Raw genomic sequence first — 18,198 nt, forward strand, 5'->3', positions numbered from 1 at the left:
ATGCAGGGGACACGGGTTCGTACCCCGGTCCTGGAAGATCCCACATGCCGCGGAGTGGCTGGGCCCGTGAGCAATGGCCGCTGAGCCTGCGCGTCCGGAGCCTGTGCTCCGCAACGGGAGAGGCCACAACAGTGAGAGGCCCGCGTACCGCAAAAAAAATAAAAACAAACAAACAAAAAAAACCCATTCATGTGGAGGGAAGCCCTAAATCATATTCTTTGTGAGACTGGAAAAACTCCAAGCCAAAAATATATTTAAAAGTTGTTCTGGGGCTTCCCTGATGGCCCAGTGGTTAAGAATCCACCTGCCAATGCAAGGGACATGGGTCTGAGCCGTGATCCAGGAAGATCCCACATGCTGCGGAGCAACTAAGCCCGTTTGCCACAACTATTGAGTCTGTGCTCTAGAGCCCACAAGCCACAACTACTGAGCCTGTGTGCCACAACTACTGAAGCCTGCACACCTAGAGCCTGTGCTCTGCAACAAGAGAAGCCACCACAATGAGAGGCCCACACACCGCAACGAAGAGTAGCCCCCGCTCGCCGCAACTAGAGAAAAGCCCGCACGCAACGAAGACCCAACGCAGCCAAAAATAAAATAAATAAATTTATGAAAAAAGAAAAGAGAGTATAGTATTGACAAAAGGGTTGATACATATGTCAGTGGAGCTGTTAGTAATTAAACAAGGAGGCCTTCAGACTGAGGTGGCTCTAATGTGTTGTAAGCAAACCAAAACCTAATCCAGAGTAAATTCCTGTAAATGCCCCAAGGTTAAGAAATTGAAACTGAAGAACAACCAATCACAAACAGTCAACTAGGCTTTTCCAAATAAGGCAACTGCTTAAGGTATAGCAAATCAAATAATTTCCTTGCTTTGCTTCCATGTCTGCTCTATAAAAGCCTTTTCCCTCAGCTCCTGCTGGTAGAGTGCTCCTAATCACTCTTGGTTTGCTGCTGCCCAGTTTGAATCCATGTTTGCTGTAATAAACTCTTCCAAATTTTAATGTACTTTAGTTTATCTTTTAAGAGATCAGAACTGAGATCCTAAAGGTACGCTCATGCGTATATGGTCAATTGATTTTTGATAAAGGTGTCAAGTCAATTCAATGGACAAATAATATTCTTTTCAACAAATTGTACTGGGATAATTGGACATTCAGTAAAAAAAAGAAGAAGAAGAAGCTCAGCCCATAAATCACACCATATTAAAAAATTAACTCAAAATGGACCATAGACAAAAATGTAAAAATTAAAACTATAAACCTAAAACACAGTAGAAAAATCTTTGTGACCATGGGTCAGGCAAAGCTTTCTTAGATATTATACCAAAAGCACAATCCATAAAGAAAAAAATCAATAAACTATATTTCATAAAAGTTTTTAAGGTTTTGCTCTTCAAACACTATTAAATAGATGAAAAGGCAAGTCTCAGCCTGAGAGAAAATATTTGCAATACACATATCTGATATAGGACTAGTATCCAGAATATACAAAGAATTCCCAAAAGTCAATAATAGGAAGGAGAACTTCTGGCCGAGGTGGCATGAAGAGGTTGGCAAATACTTCCCTCCCAAAACAAGTATAAAACTGGACACATAAAAAAACAAAAACCAAACCAAAAAACCTTTGCAGCGTTTTGTTTGGAAATTAGCCAAAGGCAAACAACAAATTGAGAAGCATTTATTCATGAAAAAATGTTAGAACTTTGAGCAAAAACAGTGGAATTTTGCAATCTTTTTGCCTAGGGTTGCTCCCATTACCCCCCAGCTTGGTCATTGACAATGACAGTGTTAACAGGGTGTGGATGAAAACCAGAAGTATATCCACAAGAGGGGACACACTTGAATTGAAATAGGCAAAAACAAAATTTTTTAAAATGTATTTGTTCATTTTGACTGTGCCAGGTCTTAGCTGCTGCACACGGGATCTTTGCTGCTGCATGCGGATCTTAGTTGTGGCATGCAGTCTCTTAGTTGTGGCAGGCAGACTCCCGGCTGCAGCATGCATGCAGGATCCAGTTCCCCAACCAGGGATCAAATGAAGTCCCCCTGCATTGGGAGCATGGAGTCTCACCCACTGGACCACCAGGGAAGTCCCCAAATAGACAAAAATGTAAGCCAGCAGCATCATCTGTAAAAGTAGGAAACAAATGAAAAAAACCTGCAGTTTTGCTAGCCTGGCTGGGAGAGCAGCACACCAGCAAGAAACTTAATGGGGAGATCCTGGAAATCAGACAGCCATAGAAAGGCTAGATCAGCTCTCCGTGCCTGCCTGGCTGACTGGGAAAGTATGAACATTCACAGAGGAGATCTACAAGAGCCCTAGCAGAAAGTGAAGGCCAAGGCAGTCTTGAGAACTAGATGAACTTTGAATAAACTCTACAACCCACATACAGATCAACTGGCAGAATGGAAATCTTACAGAGTCAAGGTATTTGAGCACAACCTCATATAAGTGGAATCAGACAGTATTTGTCCTTTTGTGACCAACTCATTTCACTTAATTTCTTTCAGAAAGCATAAAATTATATAAAGCAATAATTATAACATAACACTGTATTGTTAAGTTCATAACATATATAAACTACATATGAAACTAATAGCACCAAAGAGGGGAGAAGAAATGGAGCTGTATTGGAGGAAAGTTACTATATTTAAGCAGAATTAAATCAGTATAAAAGTAGATAGTGGGACTTCCCAGGCAGTCCAGTGGTTAAGACTTCACTTTCCAATGCAGGGGGTGTGGGTTCGACCCCTGGTTGTGGAGCTAAGATCCCGCATGCCTCGTGGCCAGGAAACCAAAACATAAAACGGAGGCAATATTGTGGCAAATTCAATAAAGACTTAAAAAAAAAAATGGCCCACATCAAAAAAAAATCTTAAAAAATAAAAGTAGATAGTGATGTTAGGATTTTAATCCTTAAGCAACTACTAAGAAAATAACCTTTAAAATATAGTTAAGGGGCTTCCCTGTTGGCACAGTGGTTGAGAGTCCGCCTGCTGATGCAGGGAACACAGGTTTGTGCCCCGGTCCGGGAAGATCTCACATGCCGTGGAGCGGCCAGGCCCATGAACCATGGCTGCTGAGCCTGCGCGTCCAGAGCCTGTGCTCTGCAACGGGAGAGGCCACAACAGTGAGAGGCCTGTGTACCGCAAAAAAAAAAAAAAAAAAATATATATATATATATACAGTTAAAACAATCTACAGAGGCATGAAGGTAGTACACTAGAAATATTTATTTAACACAAATGAAGGCAATAAAGGAGGAACAGAGGAACAAAAAGGACATGAGACATAAGAAAATAAATAGCAAAATGGATTGACATAAATCAAATCATATCAATACTTACATTAAATATGAATGGCCTAAACATTCCAGTAAAAAGACATAGACTGTCAGAATGTCTAATAAAGCAAGATCCAGCTATATGTTGTCTATGAGAGGCACATCTTAAATTCAGAAGTATGAACAAGTTGAATGTAAAAAGGATGGAAAATCATACATCATGTAAACAGTAACCATAAAAGAGTGGGAGTAATTATATTAATATCAGGCAAAATTAGACTTTAAAGCAAGAAACACTACTACAGACAAAGGGATACTCCATAATGATAAAATAATCAATGCATCAAGAAGATAAAACAGTTATAAACAAACAAATAAATAAGCAGTTAATAACAGAGCCCCAACACTTATGAAGCAAAAGCAGACAGAATTGAAAGGAGATATAGACAGTTCAACAACTATAGTAGGAGATTTCAATATACCTCTCTTGGTAACTGATGAGCAAATGATCAGAAAATCAGTAAGGATATAAGAGACTTGAACAATGCTCTCAAGCAATCTGACCTAACTCTGACACAAAATTCAAACCAATAACAGTTCAATACACAGTATTTCCAAGCAAACATGTAACATTCTCTAGTCTCTAAGACTCTCTAAATTTTAGGCCAGAAAACAAGACTCAAGAAATTTAAAAAGACTTAGATCACACAAGGTATGTTCTCTATACACATTTTTTGGATTAAATTAGAAATCTAAAAGAGAAGAAAATTGAGAAATCTCCAAATATTTGGAAATTAAGACACTTCTCAATAACTCATGGATCAAAAAAGAAGACAAAGTAGAAATTAGAGAATAAATTGAACTGAATGAAAATTCAAACACAGCATATCTATATTTATTGGATGTCATTAAATCAATGCTTAAAGAGTAATTTACAGTTTTAAATGCTTAGGTTAGAATGGGAGAAAAATCAAATATCAATAATCTAAGCTTTTGTTTCCAAGAGTTTGAAAAAGAAAAGCAAATCAAACCCAAAGTAAGAAGAAGGGAGGAAATAATAAAGATAAAAGTAGAAAGCTATGAAATAGGAAAAAGAAAAAAAAGAAAGAAAAACATAATCAGTGAGGGCTTCCCTGGTGGCACAGTGGTTGAGAGTCTGCCTGCCGATGCAGGGGACACGGGTTCGTGCCCCGGTCCGGGAAGATCCCACATGCCGCGGAGTGGCTGGGTCCGTGAGCCATGGCTGTTGAGCCTGCATGTCCGGAGCCTGTGCTCCACAACGGGAGAGGCCACAACAGTGAGAGGACCGCGTACCGCAAAAAAAAAAAAAAAAAAATCAGTGAAGCCAAAAGTGGTTCTTTAAAAAGATCAGCAAAACTGATAAAGCTTACTGGTCTAACCAAGAAAAAAAGAGAATACACAAATTACCAAAACCAGCAATGAAAGAGGAGAGATCACAATACACCATTTACAAAAAGCCTGCAGCTGACTTGATACTTAATAGTGCAAACAGAATGCTTTCCCCCGAAGATCAGGAATAAGGGAAAGATATTCTCTCTCCTTCCCTTCTATTCAGCCTTGTACTGGAGGTCCTAGCCAGTGCAAACAAGAGAAGAAAAAGAAATTAAAGGCATGCAGATTGGAAAGTAATAAGTAAAACTGTCTTTAACCACAGAGGTCATGATTCTGAATGTAGATAATTCTAAGGAGTGTACTTTAAAAATTAGTAGAATTAGGACTTCCCTAGTGGTCCAGTGGTTAAGAATCCACCTTCCTATGCCGGGGACACAGGTTTGATCCCTGGTCGGGGAACCTAGTTCCCACGTGCCATGGGGCAACTAAGCCCACGTGCAGCAACTACTGAGCCCACATGCTCTGGAGCCCATGCACCACAACTAGAGAGAAGCCTGCACGCCACAACTAAGAGCCTGTGTGCTGCAACTAAAAGCCAACACAGCCAAAAATAAACAAACAAAATAAAGTAAATACTTTTTTAAATTAGTAGAATTAATAAGCAAGTTTAGCAGGGTCACGGTATGCAAGATAATTATGCATAATAAAAAACTTCCCATAAATAAAAGCCAAGGCACAGGTGACTTCACTGGTGAATTCAATCAAACATCTAAAGAAGGATTAACACCAATTCTCCACAAACTCTTCGAAAAGTTAGAAGAGGAGGGAACACTTACAACTCATTTTATGAGGCCAGAACCAAAGACATCACAAGGGAAAAAAACAAAACAAAACAAAAACAAAAAAACTATATACCAATATCTCTTATGAATATAGATGCAAAAATCTTCAACAAAATACTATCAAACTGAACCCAGAAACATCTGAAAAAGATTATACACCATTACGGAGTAAGATTTTTCCCAAGAGTGCAAGGTTGACTCAACATATGAAAATCAATCATGGAGTGGTCAAGATGGTGAAGTAGGAAGACCTTAAATGCACTCCTCCCACAAGCACACCAAAATTACAACTATTTACAGAGCAACTATTGATGAGAAAAACTGGAAAACTAGCAGAAAAGATCTTCTACAACTAAATATATACAGGAAAAATCACAACAAGATGGGTAGGAGGGCAAAGACGCAGTATAGTCAAGACCCATACCCCCAGGTGGGCAACCCACAAATGGAGGATAATTACAATTACAGAGGTTCTCCCCAAGGAGCAAGTGATATCTGAATCCCACATCAGACTCCACAGCCCAGGGGTCTTGGACTGGGAAGATGAGTCCTCAGAAGGTTTGGCTTGGAAGGCCAGCAGGGCTTACCTTCAGGAGAGCCAGAGGGCTGTGGGAAATAGACTCCACTCTTAATAAGTGCACACAAAATCTCACATGCTCCAGGACCCAGGGCAGAAATAATAATTTGAAAAGAGCCTGGATCAGACCCACCTGCTGATCTTGGAGAGCCTCCTAGAGAGGCAGGAGGCAACTGGAGCTCACACTGGACACAGACACTGGCAGCAGCCATTTCTGGGAGTTTGTTCTACCACTTGGACATTGGTGCTGGCAAGCAATATTTTGGAATCCTCACTGGAGCTTATTAGAACCAGGACCTGGCCTCACCCACCAGCCTTTCTGGCATTAGTCCTGGGATGCCTCAGGCCAAGCAACTAGCCAAGAAGGGATGCAGCCCCACCCATCAGCAGGCCTCCTGCCTTAAGACTCCCTGGGTCCATCCCAGGTCCTGGCTCTGTCCACCAGAGGCCCAGTACCCAGACCTGCACACAATGCACAGGCACTAGACCTGGGACCCCCAGGGTCCTGCAGCCAGAGACCCTGGGACTCAGTTCTGTCCACCAGTGAGCTGGTACTAGCCCCAGGGCCCCCTGGACCCCAGGCCAACACCAGCTGTGGGAACACCAGGCCCTGCAGCTAGAGACCCAGGAAACTAGCGCCACCCACCAGTGAGCCAGCACTAGCCCCAGGACCCCCTGGGCCCCAGCCCCACACACCAGCAGGCCAATACCAGCTCCAAGACACCTTGGACCCTTCAGTCAGGATCTAGCTTCACTCACCAGTGGTCCAGCACCAGCTTTGGGTCACCCCAGACTCCACAGCCAGCTGTGTCAGGAACAGCCCACCAGAGGGCTGACACTAGATCTGGGACCCCCAGCACCATAACCACCCACTCCAGAACTGAGCTTCACATATCAGTGGGCTAGCACTAGTCCCGGGGCCCACCCAGAGCCCCAAAGCCAGCAGCCTCGTGACCCAGCCCTGCCAACCAGTGGCTGGCAGCCTCTGCACAAGGCAGGGCCTGGCAACCAACTTGACTGGGGGCCAGCCACAACTACTATACTGCCCATTATAGTTAGCCCACCACAACAGAAGGATCCATGCAGCCAAAATAGGGGGTACCCCTAGAGCATATAGCTCTGGTGACCAGAGGGAAGTGTGCTGCAGGGACGCATAGGACATCTCCTAGACGTAGGACACTTTTCCAAGGTTGGGAAACATAATCGACTTACCAGATACATAGAAATAAAAACAGCAAATTAGGCAAAATGAGGTGACAGAGTAATATCTTCCAAATGAAGGAACAAGATAAAACCCCAGAAGAACAAAGTGAAGTGTAGATAGGCAATCCACCTTATAGAGAGTTCAAGGAAATTACAGTAAAGATGTTCAAAGAACTCAGGAGAAGATTGGGTGAACAGAGTGAAAAGTTAGAAGTTTAACAAAGGGTTAGAAAATATAAAGAAGAACCAAACAGAGATGAAAAATACAATAAATGAAATGAAAAATACACTAGGGGCTTCCTTGGTGGCGCAGTGGTTGAGGATCTGCCTGCCAATGCAGGGGACACAGGTTTGAGCCCTGGTCTGGGAAGATCCCACATGCCGCGGAGCAACTAGGCCCGTGAGCCACAACTACTGAGCCTGCGCATCTGGAGCCTGTGCTCCGCAACAAGAGAGGCCGTGATAGTGAGAGGCCTGCGCACCGCGATGAAGAGTGGTCCCCGCTTGCCGCAACTAGAGAAAGCCCTCGCATAGAAATGAAGACCCAACGCAGTCAAAAATAAATATAAATAAATAAAAATTTTAAAAAGAAAAATACACTAGATACACTAGAAGGAATCAACAGTAGATTAACTGATACAGAGGAACAGATCAGCAAGCTGGAAGACAGAGTAGTAAAAATCACTGAAGTTGAACAGAAAAAAGAATAAAAAGAAAAGAGAACAGTTTAAGAGACATCTGGGACAATATCAAGTGTACTAACAGTCGCATTATAGGGGTCCCAGAAGGAGAAGAGAGAAAGGAGTAGAGAACATATTTAAAGACACAATAGCTGACAACTTCCCTAACTTAGGAAAGGAAACAGACTTTCAGGTTCAGGAAGCACAGAGAATCCCAAACAGGATCAACCCAAAGAGGACTACACCAAGACACACTGTAATTAAAATGGCAAATATTAAAGATAAAGAGAGAATATTAAAGGCAGCAAGGAGAAAGCAACAAATTACATACAAAGGAGCCCCCATAAGGCTATCAGTTGACTTTTCAGCAGAAACTCTGCAGACCAGAAGGGAGTGGCATGATATATTTAAAATAATGAAAGGGAAAAACATACAACCAAGAATATTCTACCCAGAAAGGCTTTTGTTCAGATTTTATGGAGAGATCAAAAGTTTTACAGACAAGAAAAAGCTAAAAGAGTTCAGCACCACCAAATCAGCTTTACAGGAAATGATAAAGGGAATTTTCTAAGTGAGAAAGAAAAGGCCACAACTAGAAACAGGAAAATTATGAAAGGAAAAATCCATCAGTAAAGACAAATATACAGTAAAGGTAGTAAAGTAGCCACGAATAAAACTAGTAGGGAGGTCGAAAGAGAAAAATAGTAAAATCATCTATATCCGCAATAAGTTGTTAAGGGATACACAAAACAAAAAGATGTAAAATACAATGTCAAAAACAGTAAATGCGGGAGGGGAGGAGTAAAAATGCATGGTTGTTAAAATGTGTTTTGAACTTAAGAGATCAGCAACTTAAAATAATCAAATATATATAATGCTATGTACAGTGTGGGAAAGATAGTCAAAACTATGTAATATCTTTGTATGGTGACATAGCATATCTAGACTTATCATAGTGATCATTTTGACATGTATAGAAATACCAAATCACTATGTTGTGTTACAGGAACTAACACAGTGTTGTAGTTATACTTCAAAAAACAAACAAACTCATAGAAAAAGAGATCAGATTTATGGCTACCAGATGCAGGGTGGGGAGGGAGAAATGGATGAAGGTGGTCAAAAGGTACAAACCTTAACTTCCAGTTATAAGATAAATAAGTACTAGGGATGTAATGTACAACATGATAAATATAATTAACACTGCTGTATGTTTTATATGAAAATTGTTAAGAGAGTAAAGCCTGAGAGTTCTCATCACAAGAAAACATTTTTTTCTATTTCTTTAATTTTGTATCTATATGAGATGATGGATGGTCACTAAACTAATTGTGATAATCATTTCATGATATATGTAAGTCAAATCATTATGCTGTACATTTTAAATTTATACAGTGCTGGGACTTCCCTGGTGGCGCAGTGGTTAAGGATCCACCTGCCAATGCAGGGGACATGGGTTCGATCCCTGGTCCAGGAAGATCCCACATGTCACAGGGCAACTAAGCCCGTGTGCCACAACTACTGAGCCTGCATTCTAGAGCCCGCAAGCCACAACTACTGAGCCCACGTGCCACAATTACTGAAGCCTGCCTGTGCTCTGCAACAAAAGAAGCCACAGCAATGAGAAGCCCGCACACCGCAACGCAGGGTAGCCCTGCTCTCCGCAACTAGAGAAAGACCGCGCACAGCAACGAAGACCCAATGCAGCCAAAAATAAATAAAATAAAATAAAATAAATTAATTTAAAAAATAATAAACTTATACAGTGCTGTATGTCAATTATATCTCAAAAAAACTGGATAAAAAATCAATCAGTGTAATACACTGTATTAATAGAAAAATGAACAAAAACCATATGATCATTTCAATGATGCAGAAAAAGCATTGGACAAAATCCAACACCCTTTCATGATAAAAACACTCAGAAAACTAGGAATAGAAGGGAACTTCCTCGATCTGATAAAGGGCATCTATGAAAAGCCCATAATCAGTGGTAAAAGACTGAAGACTTTCCCCCTAAGATCAGGAACAAGACAAAGATGTTCAATGTCACCACTCCTATTCAAACGTGTACTAGAGATAATAGCCAGGATAATTACAAAAGAAAAGAGAGAGAGAAAAAAAGAGGATTCATATTGGAAAGGAAGAAAGTAAGATTATCTCTATTTTCAGATAACATGATCTTGTATATAAAAAATCCTATGGAAGCCACAGTAAAACCTATTAGAAATAATAAATAAATTCAGCAGATTTGCCTTGAACAAAACTCAAGTGCATACAATAGCAATGACCAATCCAAAAGTGAAATTAAGAAAACAATTCCATAAAAAAGAATAAATTACTTGGGAATAAATTTAACAGCAGAGTGCAAGACTTGCACACTGAAATCTACAGAACATCACTGAAAGAAACTAAAGAAGACTTTTATATATTTATAGAAAGATATCCCATGTTTGTGGATTGAAAGACTTAATATTGTTAAGATGGCAATACTCCCCAAATTGGTCTACAGATGTAGTGGAATCCCAATCAAAATCCCAGCTGCCTTTTTTTTGCAGAAATTGAAAAGCTGATTCTAAAATTCATATGGAAATGCAAGAGACCCAGAATAGTCAAAACAATCTTGAAGAAGACGAACAAAGTTGGAGGAATCACACTTCCTGATGTCAAAACTTACAACAAAGCTACAGTAAGCAGGACAGTGTAGCATGGCATGAGAATAGACATGTAGATCAATGACATAGAATTGAGAGTACAGAAATAAACCCTGACATTTGTGGTCAGTTGATTTTCAGCAAGGGTGCCAAGACAATTCAGTGTGGAAAAAATAGTCTTTTAAAAAAATGATACTAGGATACTAGATAACTACATGCAAAAGAATGAAGTTAACCTCTTCCTTACATCATACACAAAAATTAACTCCAAATAGATTATATTCCTAAATGTAAGAGCTTAAAAATCTAAAACTCTTAGAAGAAAACATGGGCATAAACTTTCATGACCTTGGGTTAGGCAAAGTCTTCTAAGATGCAACAGCAAAAGCAAAAGCAACAAAAGAAGAAATAAATAAATTGTATTTCATCAAATTTTAAAACTTTGGGCTTCAAAGGATACTGTTAATTAAGTGAAAAGATAACCCAGAGAGAAAAATTTTTTGCAAATCATGTAACTGCTAAGGTACTTGTATCCAGAATACATAAAAGCTCTTACAACTCAACAACAGGAAGACAAACAACCCAATTAAAATTTTGGCAAAAGGTTAAATAGATATTTCATCAAAGAAAGCTTTTTAAAAATTAAACGTGTACCTACTATACAATCAAGCAATTCTACTTCTAGTGATCTGCCCAAGAGAAATGAAAGCATACATTTACCAGACAAAAAGTTGTTTATGAACATTCATAGTAGCATTATTTATAATAGTCTAAAACTGGAACAATCCAAATGTTTATCAATTGGTAGATGAATAAAAAAATGTGATATATCCTTATAATGTAATACTATATATCAATAAAAAAGGAACAAACTATTGGTAAATGCTATAACATTAAAGAATCTCAGAAACATTATGCTAAATGGAAAAGAACAGAAATAAAATATTACACAGTGAATCATTTTATTCATACAAAATTCAAATAATGTAACTCTATAAAGATATAAAACAGATCACCAGTTGCCTTGGGGTGGGAGAAGAGACTGAGAACAAATGGGCACAAGGGAATTTTTGAAGTGATGAAAATTTTCTAAAACTATATTGTGGTGATGGTAGTACAAATTTATTTATTTTCTTTTCCTCTTTTTCTTTTTGTGGTTGTACAACTTTAAACTTAAAACGAGTGAGTTTGATGGCATGTAAATTAAAAATCCTCAATCACAAGACAAAAAAGCCCACAGCTTAAAAAATATGGAAAAGATTTTAACAGAAACCTCACCAAAGAAGATACATAGATGAAAATAAGCACATTCTAAATGCTCAATATCATTCATCATTAAGAAAATGAAAATTAAAACTACAATATGATACCATTACATACCTCTTAGAACAGCTAAAAGAAAAATGGAGAGAAAGGAGAGTACCTGGAGTTCTTATGCATTACTGGGTGAGACTGTAAAACAGCGCGATCATTTTGCTGGATGGAATTATACAATGGTACAGCCACTTGGAAGACAATTTGGCAGTTTCTCATAAGGTAAAACATATACTTACCATATGCCCCAGCAATCTGACTCGTAGGTGTTTACTCATGAGAAGTGAAAACATACACCTACCCCTCAAAATCTGTATATTAACGTTTATACCAGAGTTGAGGAGACAGAGTTGAGAATTCGGGAAGGAGAGGTGGCTAGAATTTGCAGGGCAGAGTATTGGAAAGAGAAAACTTTACAGAGAAAGGGAGCTCCAGTAATCTGTAGTCTTCAGCTGAGTACTGAATAGCACATTATGTGTGAGAATACTACCAAGGCCAGGGAAAGAGCCACTGAAAAGGACAGGAGGAACAATCACCAGAACTGACAAACCTGGGAATAGTTCATGTTCCCAACAGCTGTGTGCAAGGACCTCCTGACAAAGTACACAACAGAGAGAGGCTTCAGAAAGGTATTGCCAATGAGCCCTAGAATAAAGACTACTCTGGAGCCATGTAAAAAAAAAAGCTCATAAGCAAGTCTCAAAAGGGTCACATTGTTTCCAAATAACTGCATGTAAGATCAAAGATCAAAATCAAAGAAATACAAAAAACTCCAGAACACAATTTAAAATTACAATATCTAGTATCCAATAAAAAAAGTACCAGGTATAGAGGAAGATTCTGGGAAGATATCAGAGTAGGAAGCACCAGGAATCTGTCTCCCCACCTGGAATTGCATTGGCAGAATCTGTCTGATGTAACTATTTTGGAAATCTGGAGTCTATTGAAGGTTTGCAGCTTCCAGGGGAAGACTTGGATGGTGAATTGTAGCTAATTTCAGCCAACTTCAGTTCTTAGCACAGTAGCAGCTACCCATCTTCCACCCCCACGGCCACATGGCAGGCAGCTGTGTACATATTCCTGCAACAGCTTACATGCAGTATGTGGAAGCAAGGGGGTACAAAAAGGACCCTGTCCTCCAAATATCAGGGATCTCTTTTCTGATGGCTGATTGCTGCTTCTGATTACAGAGATGGAGACAAAGAGGTGGGCAGCCATTGTTGTTGCACCTCTCCCATTGTTGCAAGCTCCTCCCTCTCTAGCTGAAATGACTTCCATGGGATCTAAAGGGATGGCACTTTTCATCCACCCTTCATTTTTATCTTTTTCCCCTTTCAGGAACCAGACATTGAAGACTAGGACATTCAAAAACAAATTCATATACAGGGAAAATTAGAAAGTGACCGTGAATGCCCAGGAAAAGTCTCAGGAAAGACATGAGAAGACATTAAATTCATAACTCAGGCTGATCTTCAGCACAAAGCCTGCCTACAACAATCAAAAAAAGAAAAGAAAACAATAAAACAAAACCCAGTAAACTCTGGGGAAGGGGATAATCTGATTTCCAAAATTACCATATTATTAGATTCAAATATCCAGTCTTCACAAAAAATGACAAGCCATACCAAGAAACAGGAAAGGAAAAAAATTAAATCAACAGAAACTATCTCTGAAAAAGACATAATCATAGATATACTACACAAATACTTTAAAACAACTATCTTAAAGATGCTCAGAGAACTGAAGGAAGATGAGATAAAGTCAAGAAAACGATGTGTGCACAAAATGGAAATGTCAGTAAAGAGATAGAAAACTTACGAAGGAACAAAAATGAAATTTTGGAGCTATAAAGTACAAAAACTGAAATGAAAAACTCACTAGAGTGATTCAAAGGCAGATTTGAGCAGGAAGAAGAAAGAATTAGCCAACTTGAAGATAGAACAATGAAAATTATTGAGTCTGAGGAAAAGGAAGAAAAGAGATTGAAGAAAAGTAAACAGATCCTAAGACACCTATGGGACACCATCAAGAGGACCAAAATAAGCACTGTGGCAGTCCCAGAAGGAGATGAGAGAGAGAAAGGGATAGAGAGAATATTTGAAGATATAATGACTGAAAACTTAATAAATTCGATGAAAGACATAAATATGAACATCCAGGAAGCTCAATAAACTCCAAGTAAGAGGAACTCAAAGAGATTCACACTAAGACTCATAATCAAACTATCAAAAGCCAGACAAAGAGAATCCTAAGAGCAGCAAGAGAGAAGTGAAAAATCACACACAAAGGATCCTTAATAAGATAATTGTCAGATTTCTCATTAGAAATTTTTGAGGCCAAAAAACAGTGGGTCCCTATATTTGAAGTACTAAAAGAAAAAAAAAGTCAACCAAGAGTCCTATATACACCAAAACTGCTCTCCAAAAGTGAGGGAGAAATCAAGAAATTCCCAGATAGATAAAAGCTGAGGGAGATTGTGACCAATAGACCTGCCCTGCAAAAAATGCTCAAGGCAGTCCTGCAAGCTGAAAAAAAAGATACTAGGCAGTAACTCAAAATTATATATAGAAAAAAGATATCAATAAAGGTAAATACATGGGCAAATAAGATGCTAGTGTTATTGTAACAATGGTTTGTAACTGCACTTTTTGTTTTCTACTAAAATATTCAAAGAAAAAAAGCAATTATTAGTATAAATGCTAGTATTACTGTAACTTTGGTTTGTAACTCCAAATCTTGTTTGCTGGATAATTCAAGAGATTAATGCATTTAAAGAATTATTAGTTTATGTTTTGGGGCACACAATTTATAAAAATGTCATTTTGTGACATCAGTACCTGAAAGGGGTGGGGATGGAGCTATAAAGGAACAGAGTTTTTGTATGTTATTGAAGTTAAGCTGGTATAAATTCAAATCAGAGTTGTTCTTTTTTTGCGGTACACGGGCCTCTCACTGTTGTGGCCTCTCCCATTGCAGAGCACAGGCTCTGGACGCACAGGCTCAGCGGCCATGGCTCACGGGCCTAGCCACTCCACGGCATGTGGGATCTTCCCGGACCGGGACACAAAGCCGTGTCCCCTGCATTGGCAGGCGGACTCTCAACCACTGCGCCACCAGGGAAGCCCAAATCAGAGTATTTTAACTTTAAAATGTTAAATGTAATCCCCATGGTAATCACAAAAAAATAGCTATAGAATATACACAAAAGGAAATGAGAAAGGAATTCAAACATTTTACTACAAAAAAAGAACTCAACACAAAAGACAAGAATGCATAAAATAAGAAACAAAAAGGCTATAAGGCATATAGAAAACAAATAGCACAATGACAAGTAATTCCCCCTTATAATTACATTAATATAAACACTCCAATCAAAGACAGAGATTGGCAGAATGGATAAAAACACATGATCCAACCATGCTGTCTATAAGAGACTTGCTTGAGATCCAAAGACACAAACAGGTTACAGCTGAAAGGATGGATGGGCTTCCCTGGTGGCATGGTGGTTAAGAATCTGCCTCACAATGCAGGGGACACAGGTTCGAGCCCTGGCCCGGGAAGATCCCACATGCCTCGGAGCAACTAAGTCCGTGTGCCGCAACTACTAAGCCTGCGCTCTAGAGCCCGCAAGCCACAACTACTGAGCCCACGTGCCACAACAACTGAAGCCCACGCACCTAGAGCCCGTGCTCCACAACAAGAGAAGCCACTGCAATGAGAAGCCTGTGCACTGCAATGAAGAGTAGCCCCCGCTCGCCACAACTAGAGAAAGCCTGCACACAGAAACGAAGACCCAATGCAGCCAAAAATAAATAAATAAATTTATTTTAAAAAAAGATTAAAAAAAAGAAAAAACAAAACTGAAAGGATTGAAAAAGATTTTCCGTGCAAACTGTAACCAAAAGAGAGCAAGAGTGGCAATACTAATATCATACAAAATAGATTTTAAATCAAAAAAGTTTATAAGAGCAAATGTAGGATATTATGTAATAATAAATGATTCAATACAGCAAGAATATGCAAGCAGTACAAACATTTAGGCACCTAATGACAGACCATCAAAATATATGAAGCAAGAACTGACAGAATTGAAGGGAAAAATAGGCACGATTACAAGAATTGGAGGTTTCAATATCTTCTTCACGATAATGGATAGAACAACCAGACAGAACATAAGTAAGGAAATAAAGGACTTAAACAACATAATAAACCAACTAGATCTAACACGCGTATACAGAACACTCTACCTAACAACAGAATACACATTCTTCTCAAACGCACATGGGACATTTTCAAGGTAGACTATATGTTAGGCCACAAACTGTCTCAATAGATTTGAAAAATAGATATCATACAAAGTATCTTCTCTGATCAAAATGGGATGAAGTTAGAAATCAATAAAAAGGAAATTTCACAAATTGTGGAAATTAAACAACACACTTCTTAAAATTTATTTATTTATTTACGGCTGCATTGGGTCTTCGTTGCTGTGCACGGGCTTTCTCTAGTTGCGGCGAGCAGGGGCTACTCTTCGTTGTAGTGCATGGGCTTCTCACTGCAGTGGCTTCTCTTGTTGCAGAGCACGGGAACTAGGCACACAGGCTTCAGTAGTTGTGGCATACAGGCTCAGTAGCTGTGACTCGTGGGCTCTAGAGCGCAGGCTCAGTAGTTGTGGTGCACGGGCTTAGTTGCTCTGCAGCATGAGGGATCTTCCCAGACCAGGGCTGAAACTCGTGTCCCCTGCAATGGCAGGCAGATTCTTAACCACTACACCACCAGGGAAGTCCCTAAACCACACACTTTTAAACAACCAATGTATCAAAGAAGAAATCACAAGGAAAATTAGAAAATACTTAGAGATGAATGAAAATGAAAATACAACATACGAAAACTTATAGGAGGCAGCAAAAGCAGAGCTAAGAGGGAATTTGTAGCTATGAATGATTACATTGAAAAAACAAGAAAGATCTCAAAACAACCTAACTTTACAACTTAAGGAACTAGAAAAAGAAGAACAAACTAAACCCAAAGCTAGCAGAAGGAAGAAAATAATAAAGATTAGCGCAGAGATAAACAAAATAGAGAATAGAAAAATAACAGAAAAAGCAATGAAACCAAAAGTTGGCTCTTTGAAAAAAATCAACAAAATTGACAAACTTTTAGCTAGATGGACTAAGAAAAAAATAGAGGACATTCAAATTACTAAAATCAGTAATGAAAGTAGAGATAACTAACAATTCTACAGAAAAAACAAAAAGGATCATAAGAGAGTACAATTATAATTGTATGCCAACAAATTGGATAACCTAGATGAAATGGAAAATTTCCTAGAAACAGAAAACCTAACAAGACAAAAGCATGAAGAAATAGAAATCTGAATAGACCCATACCTAGTAAGGGGATTGAATCAGGAACCCAAAATCTACCAATAAAGAAAAGCCCTAGACCTGATGGATTCACTGGTGAATTCCATCAAAGATTTAAAGAGGAACTAATACCAATCCTTCAAACCTTTCCAAAAAAGTGAACAGGAGGGACATTTCCTAACTCATTCTATGAGATCAGCATAACCCTGATACCAAAGAGATACAACGACACTATAAGAAAACAAAACTACATCAACATCCCTTATAAACATTGCTGCAAAAAATCCTCAGCAAAATACTAGCAAACAGAATTCAGCAGCATATTAAAAAGATTATACAGCATGAACAAGTGGAATTTATTCCTGGAATGCAAGGATGGTCCAACATAGCAAAATCAATCAATGTAATATCCCACATCAACAGAATGAAGGAAAAAAACACATGAATATCTCAATTGATGCAGAAAAGAATTTGAAAAACTTCAAGACCCTTTTATAATGAAAACAGTCAATAAACTAAGAAACTACCACGACATAATAAAAGCCATATATGAAAAACCCACAGTGAACATCATACTCAATTGTGAAAGAAAGCTTTTCCTCTAAGATCAAGAATAAAGCAAGGGGGACTTCCCTGGTGGTCCAGTGGTTAAGAATCTGTGACCTACTAGAGAATGGACTTGAGGATATGGGGAGGGGGAAGGGTAAGCTGTTACAAAGTGACAGAGTGGCATGGACATATATACACTACCAAACGTAAAATAGATAGCTAGTGGGAAGCAGCTGCATAGCACAGGGAGATCAGCTCGGTACTTTGTGACCACCTAGAGGGGTGGGATAGGGAGGGTGGGAGGGAGGGAGATGCAAGAGGGAAGAGATATGGGAACATATGTATACGTATAACTGATTCACTTTGTTATAAAG

The 18,198-nt window shown here is 39.1% G+C and overlaps 1 protein-coding gene across 8 annotated transcripts in view; it reads right to left on the minus strand.

Annotated features, from left to right (window-relative positions):
- PPCDC (phosphopantothenoylcysteine decarboxylase) overlaps positions 1 to 18,198 on the minus strand; it is a 96,648-nt gene that overhangs the window by 13,495 nt on the left and 64,955 nt on the right. For 6 of the 8 annotated variants that reach the window (XR_016392040.1, XR_016392039.1, XR_016392037.1 and 3 more), the window contains one exon: positions 3,217 to 16,649. The exons of the other annotated variants lie outside the window; for them this stretch is intronic. The gene's annotated coding sequence lies outside the window, so the exon portion shown is untranslated. Of the gene's footprint in view, positions 1 to 3,216; positions 16,650 to 18,198 lie in introns of those variants that run through there. 8 annotated transcript variants of the gene reach the window in all.

The sequence above is a fragment of the Delphinapterus leucas genome, chromosome 2 (genome assembly GCF_059928025.1).
Source record: "Delphinapterus leucas isolate spDelLeu-1000000601 "Yukka" chromosome 2, BTC_Dleu_Yukka2, whole genome shotgun sequence".
NCBI classification, from domain to species: Eukaryota; Metazoa; Chordata; class Mammalia; order Artiodactyla; family Monodontidae; genus Delphinapterus; species Delphinapterus leucas.